Raw genomic sequence first — 20,640 nt, forward strand, 5'->3', positions numbered from 1 at the left:
CAAAGCCTTCGACAGAGTCCCCTACGAAAGTACCACTAGAAAGGTAGAAGCTCATACATCAAAGGTACATCCTTAAATGGATTAGGCGTGTTACAGGACAGGAAACAGCGAAAGTGAGCATTAACGGCACTAAGTCCCATTGAGCAACGTCACAAGTGGAGTTCCTCAAGGCTCAGTATTTGACCATTATTGTTTATTATATAAAACGACATAGATATTTGCACAGATACAAATATAAGAAATTTGCTGATGACATCAAATAGGACGTGTTATCAAATCTGACGAGGACTCGGCAAAACTACAGGAAGATCTAAACAAATTTTTCGAATGGTCTGAAAAATGGCAGATGAAATTCAACGTCGACAAATGTAAAGTACTCAGTATAGGAGATGTAAACAGGGAACCAGATACCAGATGAACAACGATGCCATAGAGAAATCCGACTGTGAGAGAGATTTAGGAGTAATGATAAGTAGGAACCTTAAGCCAAGTAAACAATGTGTTTTTGCTCGTAACAAGGCTAATAAAGTACTTGGGTTCATACAAAGGAGTGTTAGTTACAAGACTAGCGAGGTCATCCTAAAACTGTATCTTGCTCTTGTGAGACCACACCTGGATTACGCAGTTCAGTTCCGGTCACCGTATTACAGAATGGATATAGAATCCTTGGAAAGAATTCAGAGGAGAATGACAAGATTAATCCCGGGCATTAGGAACCTTGAGTATAGAGACAGGTTAAAGCATCTTAATTTGCACTCCCTCGAGAGACGTAGAGCGAGGGGCGACCTGATAGAGGTGTATAAGTGGAAGACAGGGCTAAACAAAGGGGACATTACAAAGGTACTCAAATTATCCAACCAGGAGCGAACTCGTAACAATGGTTTTAAATTAGACAAATTTAGATTTCGGCGTGAAATAGGTAAACACTGGTTTGGAAACAGAGTAGTGGATGAATGGAACAAGTTACCAAATATCATCATTAACTCGAATTCGCTGAATTGCTTCAAACATAGGTTGGATGCTCATATGAGCAATTGGGGTTGGGTGTAAACGGGACTGCCCAGTATGGGCCAATAAGCCCGCTGCAGTTTCCTCCATTCTTATGTTCTTATCCATGTTTGTCACATCATACTCATGCATGTGTAACTCCGCATATTGTAACCTACCAAGGACCGAATAAACGGACAATTACATCCTGCTTTTTTGCAACCCAGAAAGAAGTCGCACCTGTGTCTGACCGTGACATATATACAGCGATTATAAGACATTATATGCCCATGGCCATCTTTAAATAAAATGTAATATATTTGCTTTAATTTCTCCCCATGGGGAGTGGACCGATCCCGGAGATACTGCAATACCGGGCCGATCCGCGGCAAAGGTGGAGCAAGCCCCTAGCACTTCGCCATGATCCAAAAATCAGTTTAATATCGAAGATCCCACATGGGGATCGTATCAGATATTAAGCTGATAAGAACAGATTTTATTTATTTAAAAGAATGATACATTGTTTTTTATTTACAATAGTTTGGGTATTCCAGTAATTTGTGACATTTGGCTGACTATCTATTACATTTTATACATAGTGTTCCTATTCCACTAACTAGAACCTATTCTTTCTTCTATCTTGACTTTGGGTTTATTTCACCCTACATACTGTCTAGCACCTGAGGTATGTTCTATATAAATCATTCTCGACCAGCGAATGGCATCACTTACACACAGTTTCCTGAAGAGGCGCAGGTATCCCTTTGATGCCAGTCTCTTCATCAGCTTCTCGTTCTCCGGGTCGTATGCTCCCAGGGGTCCCACTATGAATGCAGCCACCTTCACCTGCTGGTATTGTCTTCTCATCTCTGCTGCCAGTTCTGCATACTTTTCTTCTTTCCTCAGTCTTGCTTCTTTAAATGCCTCTTGTCCATTCTCGAATGGGCAGGTGACGTCGATCAGGATCACTTCTCGGTTCTTTTCAATCACCAGGTCTGGACGTCCATTGTCTGCTGCTCCTGGTACTCGTTCATTTGCCGACATGACCTTCCAATGTCGACCTTCTGCGGCTTTTCATACTCTATCCACCAGGGCATTATGTCGCTTTTGTATGGCTCGAGAGTGTATCATGCAGTGGTTTACTACATGTGGGAGCGTTTCTTCTCTATTGCACCGACGACATCTCCGATCCCTATTCTGGCCTCGCTTCGCTCCATTGACGGGGAGTAGGTTCAGTCTTGCTCGGTGTATGAAACGCCAGTCTGCGAAGGTTGTATACGCTCCATTTCGAACAAAAGCTGATGATGCTCTCTCTTGTGCTACGAGCTTCATCACTTTCCCTTGGTCAGGCTTATTCTGCAGAACTTCATCTCTCATCTGTCGTCGCTGGCTCCGGATGGTTTTGGCTACCTTCCTTCTATCTTTTTCTTCAATGATGGAGTCCGTGCATTTTATCTTGATGTTGTCTCTTCCCTCTGCTATCCAGGAACCCCCCATTCGGCCTGAGGCACACCTGGCTCTAGACCAGATGGTTTGGTGGTCTCCTCCTCGCGTTTGCATCTCTCCCTGTGTTAAGTACCTGCATGCGTCGGTCATGCTTGGCTCCTGTCGTGTTGTCATTGTTGCCACTCGCCGGCATTCTTCTCTGGCTATTTCCCTGTAATTTATATGCGGTATCCACCAGGAAAATGTCAGAGTCTTCTGCCGCGATTGGGACACCACACGCTCCAGCTTTACTGCTTCCGTACAAGTACTCATTCGACGCTCTTGACGGTAGATGTAGCGTGTGTTTAAGCATTGCCTTCATTTCGTTGTCCAGGTGTGCCCAGTCAGTTTTCCTCAGTTGCCAAGTCCTCATTGCATGCACTCCTGCTGGGAACATGAATGTCTTGACTGCATCTATTCTCTGCCACGGTGCTAGCTTGCTTGTCAGTATTTTGGTCCCGAGTTGCATTAGTTCCTCTACTGTTTGGATGTTTGGCAGAAGATGGAACCCAACTGGTCGTCCCAAGAAGAGCGTTGCTTCGCCATCGCTCTTCCATTGGATGGGCGTTTCTCCCACGTAGAACTGTGTCTGGCGCATTCCTCGAGGTCTTCGTCCAGACAGGTGCAATGATGAGCTTTTGCTAGGATTTAGGTCCAGTCCCATCATACTGCATTGTTCTGTTGCTATGTAGAGGAGTTGCTGTAGATTATCTTGCTGTTTTGTAATGATGGTTATATCGTCTGCATATGCTAAGCATGGGTGCTTGTGCTGTTGGTCCAGTATCATTCCTTCGGCCGCGATTTTCCGCAACAGTGGTTCGACCGCTATATTGAACAGGAGACCACTTATTGGGCACCCCTGTTGCACACCGCATTGCACTGGTATCTCTTCTGTTTCTCCTTCCTTTGTTAGTATTCTTGTCGTCTTGCCACTGATGATGTCTCCTGCTACTGTTTCAAAATCCCGTCCCACCCCTATACGGTTGAGCGCTCTTTTAATGAGGTCCAGTGACACTGAGCCAAATGCATTGGTCAAGTCGAGTGCTGCTATGCAGGTATCGCCATTGTTCCGTCGTGCATCGTCCATGTGATGTTGAAGTATGTAGTTGTGTTCTATCACCCCATCACTTGGCATGAATCCTTTCTGTGCGGCGCACAGTACCTCGTTGTCAACGAGCCACCTTCTGAGTCGTGCTGTGAGGCATCCCGTGTACACCTTGTATATTGTGCGGCTCAGTGTTATAGGCCTCCAATTTGAAACGACTTCTGGGTTACCACCTTTTTTGGGGACAAGTATTGTTCTGTATCGTTTCCAGGAGACTGGTATTCTCTTGGCTCTCAGACACACGTTGAATATGGCTGCCATAACTCGGCAGCTTGGGTCAGCCTTTCTCCAGTTCTCATATGATATTCTGTCTTCACCTGGTGACGAATTCTCTGCTGCTGCTAGTTTTGTAAATACTTCCTTCTCTGTGAAGGGCTGCATTTCCATCTCTGGTCTGTCGTGTGGCGGTTCGGGAATGTGCTCCACGGTATTTAGGTCACAATCCTTTTCAACCATCATGTGTTGGAAGTGTTCCTCTATTCTCTCCTTGCTTATTTCACATCTTGCGCCGTTCCCTTCGGCAATTAGCCGTATTGCTCGGCGACGGTTGTATTTGTACAGCCTCTGGATCTGTTTGCAATCATTGGCATCGGTGATTTTCCTGGTCGTGTTCTGTCCTTGAGAGATGTTTATCCTGTTTGCCGCTTGTATTGCTACCTCGATCTCAATCAGTACTTCTTCAAATCTTGCCCAGTCCGGGTTCCGCTGGATCTCATACACTGTGCCCAGAAACGGCTCCAGTATCCATGTCTCCTCAGCTTCATCTCGCTCTTCATTTGGTTCAGGCGTTATGCCAATCTGCTCCTGTATGTTGCCTTCACCACTTAGTGTTTGAGTTGCTTCACTTTGCGATAGTGGTGTAGGGGATTCACTGAGATTACTTTGTCTTCCTTCATTTGTTTCTTGACTTTGCATTATCTGTTCCCCTGTTCGGGTACTGTCTCCACCATGTTCTTCATCGGGGCTTAGAGGTGACAGTGGCATTCTTGGCATGTGCAAGAGGGGTGTCAGGTCCCCTGGGTGCTGTGATTCCTCTCTTGGTGAGGGTTCATTTTGGAGCAGCTGGCTCGGCGTTATCGACCTCAGTCGCGTTTCTTGATCGTCTGGGCTCAGTGGTGACACTGGTGTACTTCTCCCAGAGACGGGGCGTGGTGTCTCTGGTCCTTCCACTTCTCCATCCCTGGGTGGAGGTGTCCATCTGTGCCTTTCTCGTTGCCCTTGTGTTTCTCTTTGCTGCTGTTGCTCGTAATTCTGTGGCTGCTCCCTCTGCTCGTTATCCCTATTTTCCCCAACTTCCTGTGAGGGCTGGGCGCTTGCTGGATTGCCTTCAGCCTGTTGGTTCCCCTGTCGTTGCTCCGCCTGACGTTGGTTGTCTCTCCTCCTCCACTGCCGTACATGTGTTGCTACCTTGTGGTTATTCAATCCTCTCTTTGTTGGGGCAGAGTAGTGGCAGTATTGCACGTCGCACTGGAAACGAAAATGGGGAACCCTTTGCTCCTCCCTCATCTGCCTGTTGAGGATGCACGTGTGATTGCTTGGCCGGATAGTCAGTACCAGATAGCACCCTGCACACATGTTCATATATTCGTTGATTTTCTTGTTGTGGGCTTCCTTTAGATGTCGGACTAGTGATTGCTTGCAGCCAGACCACCCCGATGACGCACATTCCCATGGGCATCCCTGCGTCCTCTCTGTGCATTTGAAGGATGGTGGTGCAGGGAACCATATGGTCAGCATTCGGTTTCTTCTTTCCGGCTGGCGATCTCCTTCGTTTCTTCCCCTTGGCTCTTCGTCGTCCATCTTGCTTTACCCACACGAACACCCACACACACATGACAACCCCCTTACCAGGGTGTACCCGCACTATCACGGTATTCCTGGAGGATCGGCCGAGAGTTGTGTACCGACCTCCCTTTCGCCATCACAAACCCACTCGATCGCAAGGTGATGGTTTACCGGGGAGGGACTTTGGGACGAATACACTTCTATGAGTGCAGGTCCCTCAGCCAGTACGAAGTAAGGAAGTACAGAGAGGAGGGAATAGCCACGTGTGAGAAGCACCCACGTGGGGTCCCGTGGGACCAGGTTTGGGGCTTTGCAGGCCCCCCCGGTATGTTTCCTCTCACTGCATGGTATTGGTAATAACCACAGCAATGGTGAAATACTGGGTTCCCTGCTCGCCACCTAAAACAACAAAGGAGTAACTCTGTTACTTTCACCCCAAGAAAGTCCAAATCTGTGCTCTTCCTTCTATGTAAAAAAGAACACTGATTATGTACTCTCCATTAAGCTGATAAGAACAGATACTACACTTTGATCTTAGCCAAAAGGCCGAGAAGCGATGACGATTGTTGTGTTGCAATCAAAGCAATGCACATTACACAATAACCTTACTTTAGTTTTAAATTGGTGCAACAAGAATTTATCTCGAGTTCTGTTTGCAGATAAACAGTCAAACTCCTTATGCATCAACACTAGTAATCTATAATAACAAAAACCGTAATTATATTACCAATTATTATACTATTCTTTACACTTCATTGTTATATTACCATTTACAATTTTTAGTTTTCCTTAATCTTAAAAAAAAAATCACTTTTGTTCGTTATTTCTTTCTTTCATTCTTTCTTTCTTTTTTCTTTATGAACATTATTGACCAGTGTTAGTGAAGGAAGAAACTGGCATGTTTGAAGGACAGACTGAAGGACGCATACCCTACACTGTACTTTCCCCATGAAGAGATACGCCGGTTGCCAATGTTTTTTAACTATGATACCAACAATACACCCGCTGTTTTTGTTATTTTATTTTTTACATAGAAGCTGGAAAACTAATTTCCGTTGCATTATGAAAAGTATAAATTGCACTAAAAATGATAGTGCCTAAATGATTGAGACAATTACTTTATGAACCGTGTATGCCAACCTTCATGAAAAAATGAAGCTCCGCCCAGAGAAGTAGTTCCTGAAGTATTTGTAAAATGCTTACAAAAGTATAAATATTTATTGCATATAATTGTAGAAAATTTGGAATTGTATCAATTTCTAGTTTGGTTATTAGTCAATTTTCCAATAAAATGATTCTGGGCTATATTGATCTCATTACTATGCCAAATAAAGTATTTCCACAATGTTCAGTTTTATATTAGGAGGGATAGCCCTCACTGGATAGCAAGTTCCTCATAATTAATAGATAAAGTACATAAGCAATATCCCAAACGACTTAATTGTGAGAGGAAGAAACTTCAGGATCAATTTGCTACAGAAGAAAATTTGGCTTACCTCTATACAAACTTATCCTGGCAAATCAATCTAAAGTTGATGGTTGAGATACTATTAATTACTTTATTTTGGATCTAATGGGAAATCATATTGAATTAGACACAAGAAAAACGCGAAAAAATTATCAATAGTTAAAATTATCTAACCCCGTATGTTTGTGTTTTGATGGAAATGAATAGTTTATAAAGCCAAACTTGTTTATTTCCATCATATGCCTCTCACTTTTAATGTGACAATTTTTATTTTAGCATATTACGAATTATATAAAAAGTTATCATATAATTGGTTTATAAATTTAAATCAATAACATAAGAGAGATGGTTCAGCACAATGATAGTCAGTCAAGTTAGGTTAGGGTTTAGGATGAACAATTCAGGGCATACTTACCTGGCACAGGAGATACCGTGATCACGAAGGCGGTTTTCCCAGGGCGAGGCTCACCATTGCACTCCGGTGATGCTGACCCTTGCGATTAACCCAAATGTGGTTAACTCGAGTGCGCAATTTTTGTTAGCGGGGGACTGCGTTCGCGCTATCCCCCTTACACAATTCATAAGGGATTACATAAGAAATATAAGGTACAACGGCGTATTTTTACAGCTTAACAAGGTCTCTGTTAATAAATAGTACTTGAATTATGCTTAAGGTCAGCAAAGAATTTTTTTTCTACGCTACTTTTATATGATTTATATTTTGACAATTAAGTGTGAATGAAAGATTTTCAAACTCTCTAATTGATGCCTAGTAACTCATAATATTGAAAGAAGTTGGTTTTTTTTTAATAGTCTGTATGACACTCGACAGTCACTCACTGTCACAGCAATGAAAGAAATCTATCATGATCTTGTTTACCAACACCTGATACACTGTCACACAGTATGGGGGGGCGGGGCCTCTAGCTCTTCAAAAACATAATCTCTGGTTACTGCACAAAAGAGAGTTGTACGGACAATGACCTACTTGAAAAAAAAACAGATCACACAAATAAAAAATTAGCTATATTGAAAATTTTTAAATTCGAAGATGTTAACACCTACTGCTGTGCCCCTTTGTTTACAAATCTATCAATCACTTTTCATTCGCCTCTACCGCCGTGGACTTCCCCGAGTGTTGATGTAGTCGTCCACACCTTCCCTGGTCGTAAATCCACCCAACTGCGGTATATGCTCAAACTTAACTGCCTTGAGCAGATTAATGATGTCGCCTCCTCTCTTAAGACCTCCCACCCTCCTATCCTCGTCTACTGTGATGGGTCTGTTACCACGCTGGGCAGCGCTGGGGCAGCTGTGTGGATTCCTGAGCGCCAGGCCTGCAGGAAAATCAGGGTCCACGACTGGGCCTCCTCCACTGATGCTGAAAGCATAGCCATCCTCGCGGGCATTCATGAGGTGGCGACCTACTGTATGCTCGCACTGAACGCTGGAACCTCCTTATAATCAGTGACAGCACTTCGGCGCTAGCGAGGCTCAAATTAGCCTCCCCCTCCTCCCCTGCCGCCCAACACACCCTAGCCGCCGTCGCCGGGCTAGAACAAACTGATGACATCCGTGTCAAGTTTATTTAGATCCCGTCACTTATAGGAATAACTGCCTGTGACACTGTAGGTCGGCTTGCCAAAGAAGCTACACAAGAAGAAGATATTGAAGCCGCTCTCGCCCTCTCCTTGAGTCATCTCAAATCTCGCATACACGCCACACAACGAGAGGCATTCGATGAAAATTGGACACACCTGAAGCAACGGGGTAGCGTCACACTATGCCACTATGACGCTGTAACCGGTGACGACAACCGCCACTACAAAGAGTATCAATCCCTGACTCGATCTCAACAGATTATGTACATGAGACTGCGCCTAGGGTACAGGTACCTATGGGAGTACATTGGCAACCCTGAGCCTGGCCGCACTGTTTGTAAACTTTGTGGCCAACCCGACTCTCACACCCTCTCTCACTACATCCTCACTTGCCCTATGACCTCCTCCTATAGGTCCCCAGCCGTTACCAACACCTCTTCCCTCCCAGACCAGATATCCCTCCTCCTAGTGACAGGCCTGGCATTTGACATTATTAGGGACCTGCCACTCTTTGCCATAAACAGATAAAATGTACCGGGAACTTTCCCCCCACACACTCATCATTCTCTCACTTTATGTAACTTGACAAAACCTATGACCCTTCAGGCTTTTACGCCCTTAATGTACGAGTCATAAAGGCAAGTATGAACTTTTCATACTTCCCTGTTGGGCGCTGTAAACGCTTCTGCGCTTCACCTTGCACAGGATGTAAGGGGGTGCCCAATAAACTAGCCCCCTCGGGGGGGCAATCAATGACTTCTTTACAAGACACCACATACACGGCCCTGTCACTATATATATATATATATATATATATATATATATATATATATATATATATATATATATATATATATATATATATATATATATATATATATATATATATATATATATATATACATACAGTATTTCATGTAAATCCACAATGAAAACGTGGATAAGATAAATCTTGATAAAATCACACGGGAAAATGGGAACAACGGAGCACCTTAGCTTTCGTCTTTATTCAAGACATCTTCAGAGGCAACTGAATTACAAGGACCGAGAGAGGCTCAGGGGATGTGGAGATATCCATCTCCCAAGCAAAGTTATACCCAATGATGATACAGGCAGCAATCACGTCCCTTTTCCGCGACTCTTTCCCATAGACATATGAGAGGTCGGTGGGCAGGGAGTCCAGGAGGGTAGCTGCTTCCTGAGCTTCTCTCTGTTTGTGGCGAATTTGGGTCCTAAGCTGTAAAAGTGTTCGAGGAACAACGTAGTTAGATGTGGCTTTGTTGCAGCCAGTCTTGGCAAGGCCATCTGCTACCTCTTTCCCCAAGATACCGACATGACTGGGTATCCATAGGAATGTCACAGTATGGCCTGCATCCTGAAGTGTGGATGTTAACCCTCGTATTCGGAGGATGAGGTCCTCATTCTCCCCTGATCCAAATGCAATCCTGTTGAGAGCAGACCTGGAATCGCAGCAGACAAGCAAGGGGCAGAAACCATCGGCTTCTTCCTCAGCGAGAAGGGCAGCAAGGAGGGCTATCAGTTCAGCCTGAGTGGAGGATGCCCCGTCAGAAACTCTTAAGAGAAAGTTTGATAGGCTCAGGGGCATCGGGACGGGAGTTGTGGACACCATCCCTGGCCCTACCTGTAACGAGGTCAACAGAGCCATCAGTGTAAAGGACGACCTTACCTGGGGACCAGTAGGCGATCCTGGATAGGTGGCATTTGCAGAGGATAACAGGGTTCACCTGGGATTTCGGGAGCAGTCCACCGAGGGCAATTACTTCAGGTTGAAAATACAGCCAGGGAGAAGGAGACGAACCAACAGTAGGGTGACAACAATATCAGGCAGGAGGTCGTGCTCCTGAAGGGCTCGGATGAGTGACCCTCGCCACTGTCTTCTAGATGGAGGTCAGCCTCGGACTGCAGGAGTCAAGTTGGCTTAGACATAGTTGCCCCGAGGATCCCGTAGAATGTAAACGGTAGTTTTTAGGTAAAACTCCTGGACACGATCCTGTAAGGGGGAAAGACCAAGTTTGGTATATAAAGGAGTAGAGCGTGTCCACTGAGGAGCCCCAAGGATGATACGAGCAGCTTTCCTCTGGATAACTCAAGACAGTTGACAGCAGTCCTACTAATGTTGATGAGGGCAGGAGCGGAGTAGTCGACACAGGAACTGACAAAGGACTTGTACATGGTGCGAAGTACAGGGATGGTGGCACCAGGGGAACCCCTGCACATGGTAGAGAGGGGAGCGAGACGCCGAAAGCATGTCTCGAAGATAGTGGACTTCAGGGATCTGCCGTGTGCGAGTTACATACCTACCCAGGTATTTTGTCTCGATAACCCAGTCCAAGGGCGTTCCTTATAAGAGGGGGGGGGGTATAACATGACCATGCCACATGGCTTTTGTTTTCGCAGTTGAAAGAAGGAAACCAAGTGAATCACACACTCTGGAGACCAGATCAAGGTAGTCGGGCTTGGAGGAAGACATAGTTGGCATATCCTGAGTGTACAATTTCTGTCGGCTACGGGAGATGCAATGGAGTGCTTGAGTGTTAAACAAGGTGGGACTCGGGAATCCACCTTGAGGGGTGCCGAGGTTCATTTCTTGAACAGGAGATATAGAGCCTTCAACGCGAACCTGGGCCTGACGTCCAGTGAGGTAATAGGCGATCCATCGAAGAAGTCTCCCTTTAACCGCGCAGGTTCAGCTAAAATGAGGGCAGGCTGAGCCGCATCAAAAGCTCCCTTGATATCAAGGAAGACGGAGATGCGGGCAGTCTGATTGCAATAAAAGGAAGCAATGGAGTGTGCTGTGCTGCGATGTTGAATGAAACCATTGAGGGAGTTGTGGAAGCCGCCTATGGTGTGAAGAAGGCGACGATGGAGTATCCTCTCCATCATCTTGCAAACACAGGAGGTAAGACTAATGGGTCGATATTTCCCAGGATCTCCCGGCTTAGGGATGGGGATAATAGTGGCATTTTTCCAGTTGGACGGGAGAACCCCATGTTCATAAGACATATTGTAGAGAGCAAGCAAGGGGCCGTTAAGAATATTAGTACAGGCGTTGAGGACGGAGTAGGTTATCTGATCATCCCCAGGAGAGGTGTCTTTTCTAGAGCGACGAGCACTGTCAAGCTCGAACTGTGTGATGGGATGATCAGTGGGGGCAGGGGAGGTAAGAGCAGCACGAACAACAGGCTCAGACGCATCGATGCGGGCCTGCACTGCCTCCTGCATTGGATCTGGAAGTGCCTCTGGGGAGGAAGCTCGTGCCCAGTCCTCCATTAAAGAGCAGGCAAGGGAGGCGGGATCAGGGTGGGGAGGCGGCCTCCGTCGAGTACCCCGTATAGCATTAATCCGATTCCATACATAAGAGGGTGACGACTGGAACGATAGAGACCCCGTGAAGGATAGCCAGTCCGCCTCACGTATCCGACAGCGCTCCTGAGTTGCAAAGGAGCACCAATTTTTGAAGTCTTCCCAGTCCTCTGGAAACCGAGACCTCCGTATGGCAGAGTGGAGATCACGGGTTACCTGCCGGAGATGTCTCATGGCAGGGATACGATACCAGTAGTTGGTGGCACTTCTGGGGTGACGGGGAGGGCGTGGAGGGGTAGCGCGATTGACAGAGTCATACACAGCATCAACAAAATCAGCGCTGTAAGAGTCAAGGGACTGAGGGACAACATAGGAATCCGCCCAGGTAGAAAGGTATTGGGTAAAGGAAGGAACAGCATCTTGTGTGAGACGAAGGCGAGGGGATCGATAAGGAGCTGATGTCGGGGCAGAGAAGGAGAGCCTGAGATGGGTAGTAACGGCAAGATGGTCACTATACAGAGCAGGCTCGGTGCAGACGGTAGGATGAAAGGAAGTATGACCGTTCAATAGTAAGCCAACATCAAGGAAACTATGGGGGAGGCGAGTAGGATCGTCAGGACAAAGAAAGCGAACATCATCATCCCCATTAAGAAACTGTGAGAGATGTGATCCATTAAGGGTACATGGAGTGGGATGATCCGGAGTAAGAGTGGGATGGCGGGCATTAAAGTCGCCAAGAACAATAGTGGGAATCCCATCATGGAGGTCGTGAAGAACCGGAGGGTCCAGAGAATCACTCTTGAAATGAACATTGACTACACGAAGGGTCCGGTCACCAAGAGTAAGGGAGACAGAAAGTAATTCAGACAGGGGTCCATGTGAGTCAGGTGAAGGGAGACGAACAGATGGAATGGTGTTACGCACAAGGGTGAGGAGGCCACGAGCCTGCCCACGGTACCGAGGCAGGGTGTAAACAGAATAGCCAGAGAGGCGGAGTGGAGTAACATCGTCTGTGATGGTTTCCTGAAGTAGAGCAACATCTACTTGATGGGAGAGCACAAACTGGGCGAGGTCTGTCCGGCGAGGTCTAAGTCCCTGGATGTTCCATTGTAAGAAGAGGAGGGAACGGCCTCCGGTGTGAGATGAGTCGGAGGGGGCTAGACAGGGCTCCAGAGGAGGTACCAAATTCTGTTGAGAGAAATGGAGAGGGAGGAGTGGGAGAGCGAGGGATGGATCCTCCATCTCGGGAGATGGAAGGAGGCGGGTCATCAGGGCTTGCAAAGCGCGCCCCTGTTGGGTCAGGGTGTCCAGAATGAGTTGTTGTTGCTTCTGCAATGTCGCAATTGTTTTCACAAACAAGTCGAGTTGGGTTGAGAGAAGGTTGATTTGCTTGGAGTGGCGATCCAGACGGAGAGTGATTGTTTCCATAGAACCAACTTGGTGTACCTGTGCATGAGCTGGAGGTGGCGGCGAGGATTGCCGAGGGCCCGACTGGGCATGTGGTGGTGGTAGCGACGGAGAGGGACGGTGAGGGTTCAGTTGAGTAAGAGGTGGTGGTGCTGGTGAGAGACAGCGGGGGTCCAGGTGGGCAGGAGATGGTGGTGACTGTGTGGCAGGGCCGGCAACGACCTTGTTCCAAGAACGGTAGGGAGAGGGAGGGAGGGGAGAAAGGATGGGTGGTAGGGGTGATGGAGGGGGTGGTAGAGGAGAGGAGATCAATGGGAAATCCTTGGTGGATGGAAGAGGCGGTGGTGGATAGGATTGAGGTTTGGTTGACAGGGGCTTCGTCAGAGACGAGGGCGGTGGTACAAGGTAAGTTTTCCCCGGGCGAGTGCCAGGACGCTGTGGGCAAGTGGCATTCCAGGCGTGGTGACTGCCATGGCAATTGACGCACCGTGGAATAACTGGGATTTTGTTCTGAATTTTCGATTTGCATTCCACTGTGTCGTGAGGACCTGCACAGAAACCGCAGGCGACCATCCTCGTGCACTCCCAGGTGCGGTGTTTCCACGATTGGCAACGACCACAGATTTTCGGGGTTCCGATAAATCGGTCGAGAGGACAGTTGTGAATTGGTCCTACATTCACCTTCGGGGGGAGGGGGCCCACCCACCAGCCGATGAGTTCGTTGGATGGATGTTTGGAGACCGGGTTGATGCGGCGCTCCATGTCCAGTAGTTGTGGGAGAAGAGGGCGAAGATCGTCGATAGGGATCTCCCAGGGTACGTGGCGAACCATTACCTTGGTACGACGAGTTTCTGGGGTGATGATGGTGAACTGCAGCATCACCTCCCCCTGGGGAGCAGGAAAGCCCACCTGAGTGAGCAGGCGTACCGTCTCGTCCATTTGTGTGGTGACTATCACGGCTGTGGGACCTCGGCGGAGGCGAAGTGTTGAGTCCTGAAGTGGAGAGCAGTGACGGAAGAACCAGGTCGTCCGTGTGCTCAGAGGCAAGTCCCGAGGGAAGGCGAGACGACGAAGGCGCGACGGGGCAGGGAGACAAAGGGAATCCCCTATGTCCATCGTCGGCGGAGGGTCGGTCATTGAGCCACATGTAGGCTCACTTGGGGACCCTGATGACAGGAGTCCACCCTCTACAGCCCCAGAAGGGGTGCAAGGGGGAGCCGTGGCCCCTGCTGGAGACCCTGACTTCTGAGGTTTCTGTTTCTTCTTTGACGTGTCTTCAAGAAGAAAGTCGTCAGCATCACTGTCACCTACTGCCGCCGTTTCCAACGAACGGGAGCGTTTAACGGCGGGCATAGGACACGTTGGCAACACTGCAGTCAGGTGGAGTGGTAATGACGTCACACTATCACACTGCGCATGCGCAAACTTGAAAACTTTGCTCAGAGGGATCGGGTGGTAGGACCAGATGTTTTATCCCCCAAAAATGACAAAGTCCAAAAGTAACAAAAAAATATATGCCACTGTGCTGATAACTGGGTCTTACTGTAGTTGTCTACACAGGCTGGGATTGGTAGACTCTCTGAATTCGTCAGAAATACGAATTTTAAGGAGCAGTCTCTTACAGCCTTTGTTGACACTACGCACGCATGCGCGTTTCTCCAATCTGAATCTATCAATCACTTGCTTGACAATAATTATTTCCAGTTCCGGTATAATCAGAGATACAACTTAAGGCACCCAGAGCTACTCCTCCATAAAATATCACGGTGTGAAGGTGTGGAACAACTTACCCCCACACATCCGAGCAAAGCCTACGCTCCCTTCCTTTAAATCATCTCTTAAAAAAAATCTATTGTCTAAGTATTAATATTTCTTGTAACACCTACTATATTTACAGTACCTGCTTTTATTGTACCATCAAACCGTTTTATCGGAAATTATCATGAAAATAGATAAGTAATTACCATTGCAATAAACATAATTGCCAACGAGACATAATCATGTTCTGTCCTCTTGTTCAACCTTATTACTGTACAACCCAATTGTAGTTGGGTAGGAGACGCTAATTTTCAGCAAATCAGCTCAGCTGGGGCGCCTGTTCCGACACACTTGCCAGCTTCCCTTGGTCCTTGTTCACCTGGCAGCAAAGTAGGTACCTGCTATAAATCGAAAGTTGCGAATTCGTATTCAGGGAAAGTTGTTTGAGCTTCCAATAACTTGCTTTGACATAAACCACTGACTCTTCAGGCTTCTACGCCCTTGACTCTTCAGGCTTCTACGCCCTTAACTCATGAGACATATTCCTCCTACACCGTCTTCCACCTTCTTGAGCCAATGGCTCTCTTCTCTCCATCCCATCATCATCATCAACCATGAACTTAGCATGCTTCCCTGCTGGGCGCTGTAAACGCTTTTGCGCTTCACCTTAAACAAGGATGTAAGGGGGTGTCCAATAAAAAAAACAAAAAAAAAACAGCTCAGCTGCGCCTTTCGCGTCACACTTAGAGGTCACGGTGATTGGCTAAGATGTAGGCACATAGGCAGGCTCTTTTTGGTGTAATATGCCTCTATAATGGCTTTTTGGCAGGAATATTGTCTAAACTAGATTCTCATAGATTTTCTCTAAAACATGACAATTTACATGGCACTGTTACAGAAGCATTTTTTTCCTATGTTTTTTTGTTTTTTTTTACGTTATCAAACTTGACTTGAAGCCTGTAGATAAGGATGAAGGGCTAATATTTGTTGCTGGGTTTTTGTTGGAAGTACTTTGGAAGTATTGGGGCGGGGGGGGAGGGGGTTAGGTGGACGTAAATGAGGGGAAAGTTTGAAGGAAATTAGGAGAGTTAAAGTATCCGGGCTCAACTAGACATGCTGTATTTTAAAATTCTTTATTGATCTTTTATACTAATAATTTAAGTTGTAGCTCGCTAGCTTTTGACTTTTCTTCTCGTTCATGTTTTGATATAACAGTAGATAGTATTTCAAGCGCTATAATAATTATTTAATGTTTTTTTTTTTGTTTTTTTTTTTAAGATTTATTGGACTGCTACTCCTGCGGACCTGAAGTTACCAGTTTCATACAGGCGTAATAGTGGTAGGTAGACATGAGAGACCGGTGGTTATCACCATTGAAATAACTTATATTACATAAGAATAAAAGCATTTCTATAATCAAGATCCAGGTTTATTTTCATTATATTAGATTACTATTAATTATGACTAAACGGTTGCACAATGAGGGCCATATTATAAAACAGAACATTTATGAACTAAGTTATGCCATTAAGTAATACCACTTTTGACTGCCAATCACGGTAGTCTTAAATGTTACGAAGGACTTGTAAATCTTATTTTAAAACTCTTCTAGACACTGGACAATAAAACCTTTAATGTCTTTCTTGACTGGAACTACAACTCCATGTATGTTATAAGTTAATGTTTGTTGGGGTCTTGAACAACTTTGCGACCATAGCTCTGGTTTCCCTTCAGAACGCATAAATCTTTCGCCTTTTACTAAAGATTTCCGTGGGGGGGAACAACTCAATGAGTCTTAATTAATTTTTTCTTAGCCCATTCACATGGGCTCACAAAACTAATTCAAATTAGCTGAAAAGAATCATACAATGTCGTAATCAAGTGTATGTGATCTAATGTAGTAAAAAAAAAAAATCTATTCACATATACAACGTCCTGGATGGAACAATTATCCCGACTATTACAGATCTAAATCAGGTTGGGAGAATACAGATCTGTCATAAAATTAATTTCATGCACTTATTAAATTTGAAATTGAATTGAAATCTGTAAGCCTTTTGAGTTCCCTACTTGAAATATTTGTTCTCTAACCACTTCGGGAGAACGGAGTCCTCCGGAGAGACTCAGGTATTCCAAAATACCGCACAGGGTGTTCATGAAATTTGAATTGGTGAGAGAACACCCTTACTTTGCGTCAACTTAGAGATGTCTGATTACAGATGAAGCGTTCAAGATCCTTTGTGACTGATGTTGAAAGCTTCTATTGTATTTACTGTTAGTGAAATTGTCAATATAAGTCAGGGTAAAATCTACTTTAAGAATGAGGTATCATTGACGTCATCCCTAGAGATGCCAGTAATTGTTAACTGTGGCTGAAGTCACCCCCTTTTCATATATGAACATCACAGAATCTGATGTTCATGGTGAAATTGTTGTAAGGGTGTTAATTAAGAAATTAATTAATTATCCTGAAGGGGACTCTCACGCCACGTATCTCTGAAAATCTAACGGGTGTAACCTAATACTACTTGTCTAACGCTCCGGAACGTTCACCAGGGACTGCCATCTTGAACCTTGAAATCAATTTAATTCTGGTCTTCGATAGCTCAGTCACAGCGAAGTTTGAAAAAAGGATCTTAGGAAAGTAAAATGAGTTCGTAGTCTCATTTTCACGTAGTTGATTGATACGTTTATTGAGATAAAAAAAAATACATTTCAAAGGGATGAAGTGACTTAAGTCGTCCGCCACCCCAGTCCAGGAATGTCCCTCTCAGGACTCACATAAATCCCTAATACAGATATATCTTGTATAGTGCATAGTTATATTCCAGATGCAAAATTTCTATATTTCTTGAATATTTCATCTACTTTCCTATTTTTAACCATCCATTCTATTTGCTTGGAGACATTATTTATCTGGGCATTTCTATATACATTAAGAAATGGGCATCCCATGTGGCAGGGTATGGGACCTGGATGTTCTACAAACTCTACATTCCATATCCCGTTCACTTCTCTCGGCTCCAAGTTCCTAGTAATATTTATACCCTAATCTTAACCTCATACACACCGAATCTTTCCACCTGCTCCTATCTTTCCTATTTGTAAAATTTGTGTTCATGAGAACATGATAGTAATGTTTCATTGTTTCACTTTTCTCATATATTTCATTCCTTTTTAAATTATCTTCTATTGATTGTATTTTCCGCAATTTGCTCATAATTTTTTCAAAGTTTTAATACATATTTTGTCAATCTCGGCCTTTTCCGTGACTCTTTTTGCTATTATATCTACTGCTTCATTAAGACCAATCTCCACATGTGAAGGGGCCCATACAAATCGAAAACTATGGCCTTTTTTCCTTATTGTATTTACAATTTTTCTACATAAACCAATAATGTGTTCAAAGACTGAACTCCCGCTGCTCAAAGAATCTAAAGCTGCCCTACTATCAACAAAAAAATATATATCTTTATTCCTCTTTACAACATTTTCTAATCCTACTAACAATGCATATAACTCGGCTTGTGTTGATGATCTAAAATTGCTCGGCCGTTGTCCAATTTTCGTGTCATCAGTACCTTGTTCTGTGTACTGGTTTATAAGGATCCCACACCCTGCCCTGCCACTTGACACAACTGAACCGTCACAATATACATGCAAGGTGTTTATTTTAGGCAAATTACTAATCTTATTCCCATAAACCACTTGCAAGTACAGTATTTTAAGTAAAAGATTGAACTTGAGAAACTTTGGATTGAAATATACTGTACTGTTTTATATTACGTTAAAATAATGATATTCTTTCAGTAAAATCCCCAGACAGGTTTACAATTCATTTCGGTAATGGTGGAGCACACGCTTAGCTCCAGATGGATTTTATGAAATAGCACCAAAACTTCTATTTACACGATCATAACACGAAAATGGAAACACTGCGCAGATGATGATAATGATATGGAGAGAAGTGAGCCGTTTGCTCAACAACAACAGAAGATCGCGGAAAGGTGTTATCACTACCAGAGACACGACCTTCCTCAAACCAAAACTGACGAAAAAACGCTATATACTCCAAGAGGACTCCCGGTGCTCACCTTAACCGCGGAGCCGGGAACATTTCACCAGGGGGAGCGCAGTAGTACTTCCGAGCATCAAGCTCGCTCACCGAAACCACTAACGTTGATGAAGGACCAAAAGGACGACCTGCCAAGGTCCGAGGGCTGGGTGAGAGAACTGTTAGAAAATATGAGGTTCTCCCAAAGGCCGACGCCGAAGTTCAGCGGAGGAACTTGTGGTGAATACTGGAAGCTCAAGGAACCCTTCCAGCGACACGTTGGGATGCCGCAGATACTTGATGCTTTGAAATTAGAGACACTCTTCGTCGATTATGCCAGCTCCGCTAAGGACGCTCTGCGAGGATGCCTGCAAATACAAAATCCCAAAGCATGGTACAATGAAGCACCCATGTGGGGTCCCGGGTTACCTTTTCGGTTCCGGGACCAGGTTTTGGGGTACCCCCGGTATGTTTCCTCTCACTGCATGGTCTTAGTAATAACCACAGCAATGGAGAAATACCGGGTTCCCTGCCCGCCTCCTAAAATATAGTATAGTCAACTCTCATACTTTCACCTCTTAGAAAGTCCAAATCTGTGTTCTTTCTTCTATGTAAAAAGGACACTGAGTATGTACTCCCCGTTAAGCTGATAAGAACAGATACTACACTTTGATCTTAGCCAAAAGGCATCCTGTTGGTTCCGCTGTCCTTGCTCCACCTGACGTTGATTGTCTCTCCTCCTCCTCCTCCATTGTCGGACATGTCTGGCTACTTTGTGGTTGATCAAGCCTCTCTTTGTTGGGGCAGTATTGCACATCACACTGGAATCGAAAATGGCAAACCCTTTGCTCCTCCCTCATCTGCCTCTTGACGATACATTCGTGATTGCCTGGCCGGGAATTCAGTACAAGATGGCATCCAGCACACAGCTCAGCCAAAAGGCCGAGAAGCAGGTCCCGCAACTAGTACTAAGTATGGAAGTAGCAAAAGAGAGAAATAAGAATATATTTTATTTAAAAGAATGATACAGAGTTTTTTATTTACAATAGTTTGGGTATTCCAGTTATTTGTGACCATTGGCTTATACTGCCAGATCTGGGGTCACTAAATTTAAGGGGATAATTTAACTCTAATCTTAATGTCTAAGGGTCGCTGCCACCAGACCCCCTCTGGACAGCATGTAGCTCGTTAGGTAGCAGGCAGAATGGACTTGGCATTGGGTTAGGTTTTCCATTGACCAGATCGATGAGGGTAAAGAAGGGGGAAACCATAACATGTCTTAATTGATTTATTCCTTATAACACATACTGGTAAAAAAACATACATGAATTGGCCTTCCTCAGAAGAAGAACGGAATTTTGGTTACCCAGCTGGGCTCCAGACTCTCGGTCGTTCCTTCTTACAATATCCCTTAACACATCAGACTGCTCCACTGGTGTGGATTTTAGCACCGTCGGTTATCATACATAGTAGCACCATCTCAACACACCTGTTACACTCCATACCTGCAAGTATGTGACTCCTTGTGACTTTTAGGTATACACAACGGGCACCTCGTTCGCACACCGCCCTCGGTGGGTAAAGACGAGGGCTTCACCTAGAGACATACCAGCACTATTTCTACGCCTGGTATTATAGGTCGCTCCCAGTGACGACCGCAGTTTCT

The 20,640-nt window shown here is 45.2% G+C and overlaps 2 non-coding genes and 2 pseudogenes across 2 annotated transcripts; 2 read left to right on the forward strand and 2 right to left on the reverse strand.

Annotated features, from left to right (window-relative positions):
- Nucleotides 1-1,327: 1,327 nt before the first annotated feature.
- On the reverse strand, nt 1,328-1,504 carry LOC121857757 (annotated as a pseudogene).
- A 4,296-nt stretch (nt 1,505-5,800) lies between these two features.
- LOC121857760 lies at nt 5,801-5,920 on the reverse strand (annotated as a pseudogene).
- Nucleotides 5,921-7,237: 1,317 nt separating this feature from the next.
- Nucleotides 7,238-7,400, forward strand: LOC121857754. Its single transcript, XR_006087263.1, has one exon. It is a non-coding gene; the product is annotated as a U1 spliceosomal RNA (small nuclear RNA).
- Nucleotides 7,401-16,634: 9,234 nt separating this feature from the next.
- LOC121857765 lies at nt 16,635-16,750 on the forward strand. Its single transcript, XR_006087266.1, has one exon. It is a non-coding gene; the product is annotated as a U5 spliceosomal RNA (small nuclear RNA).
- Nucleotides 16,751-20,640: the final 3,890 nt, after the last annotated feature.

This window comes from Homarus americanus, unplaced genomic scaffold (assembly GCF_018991925.1).
Source record: "Homarus americanus isolate GMGI-L3 unplaced genomic scaffold, GMGI_Hamer_2.0 scaffold42566, whole genome shotgun sequence".
Taxonomy (NCBI): domain Eukaryota; kingdom Metazoa; phylum Arthropoda; class Malacostraca; order Decapoda; family Nephropidae; genus Homarus; species Homarus americanus.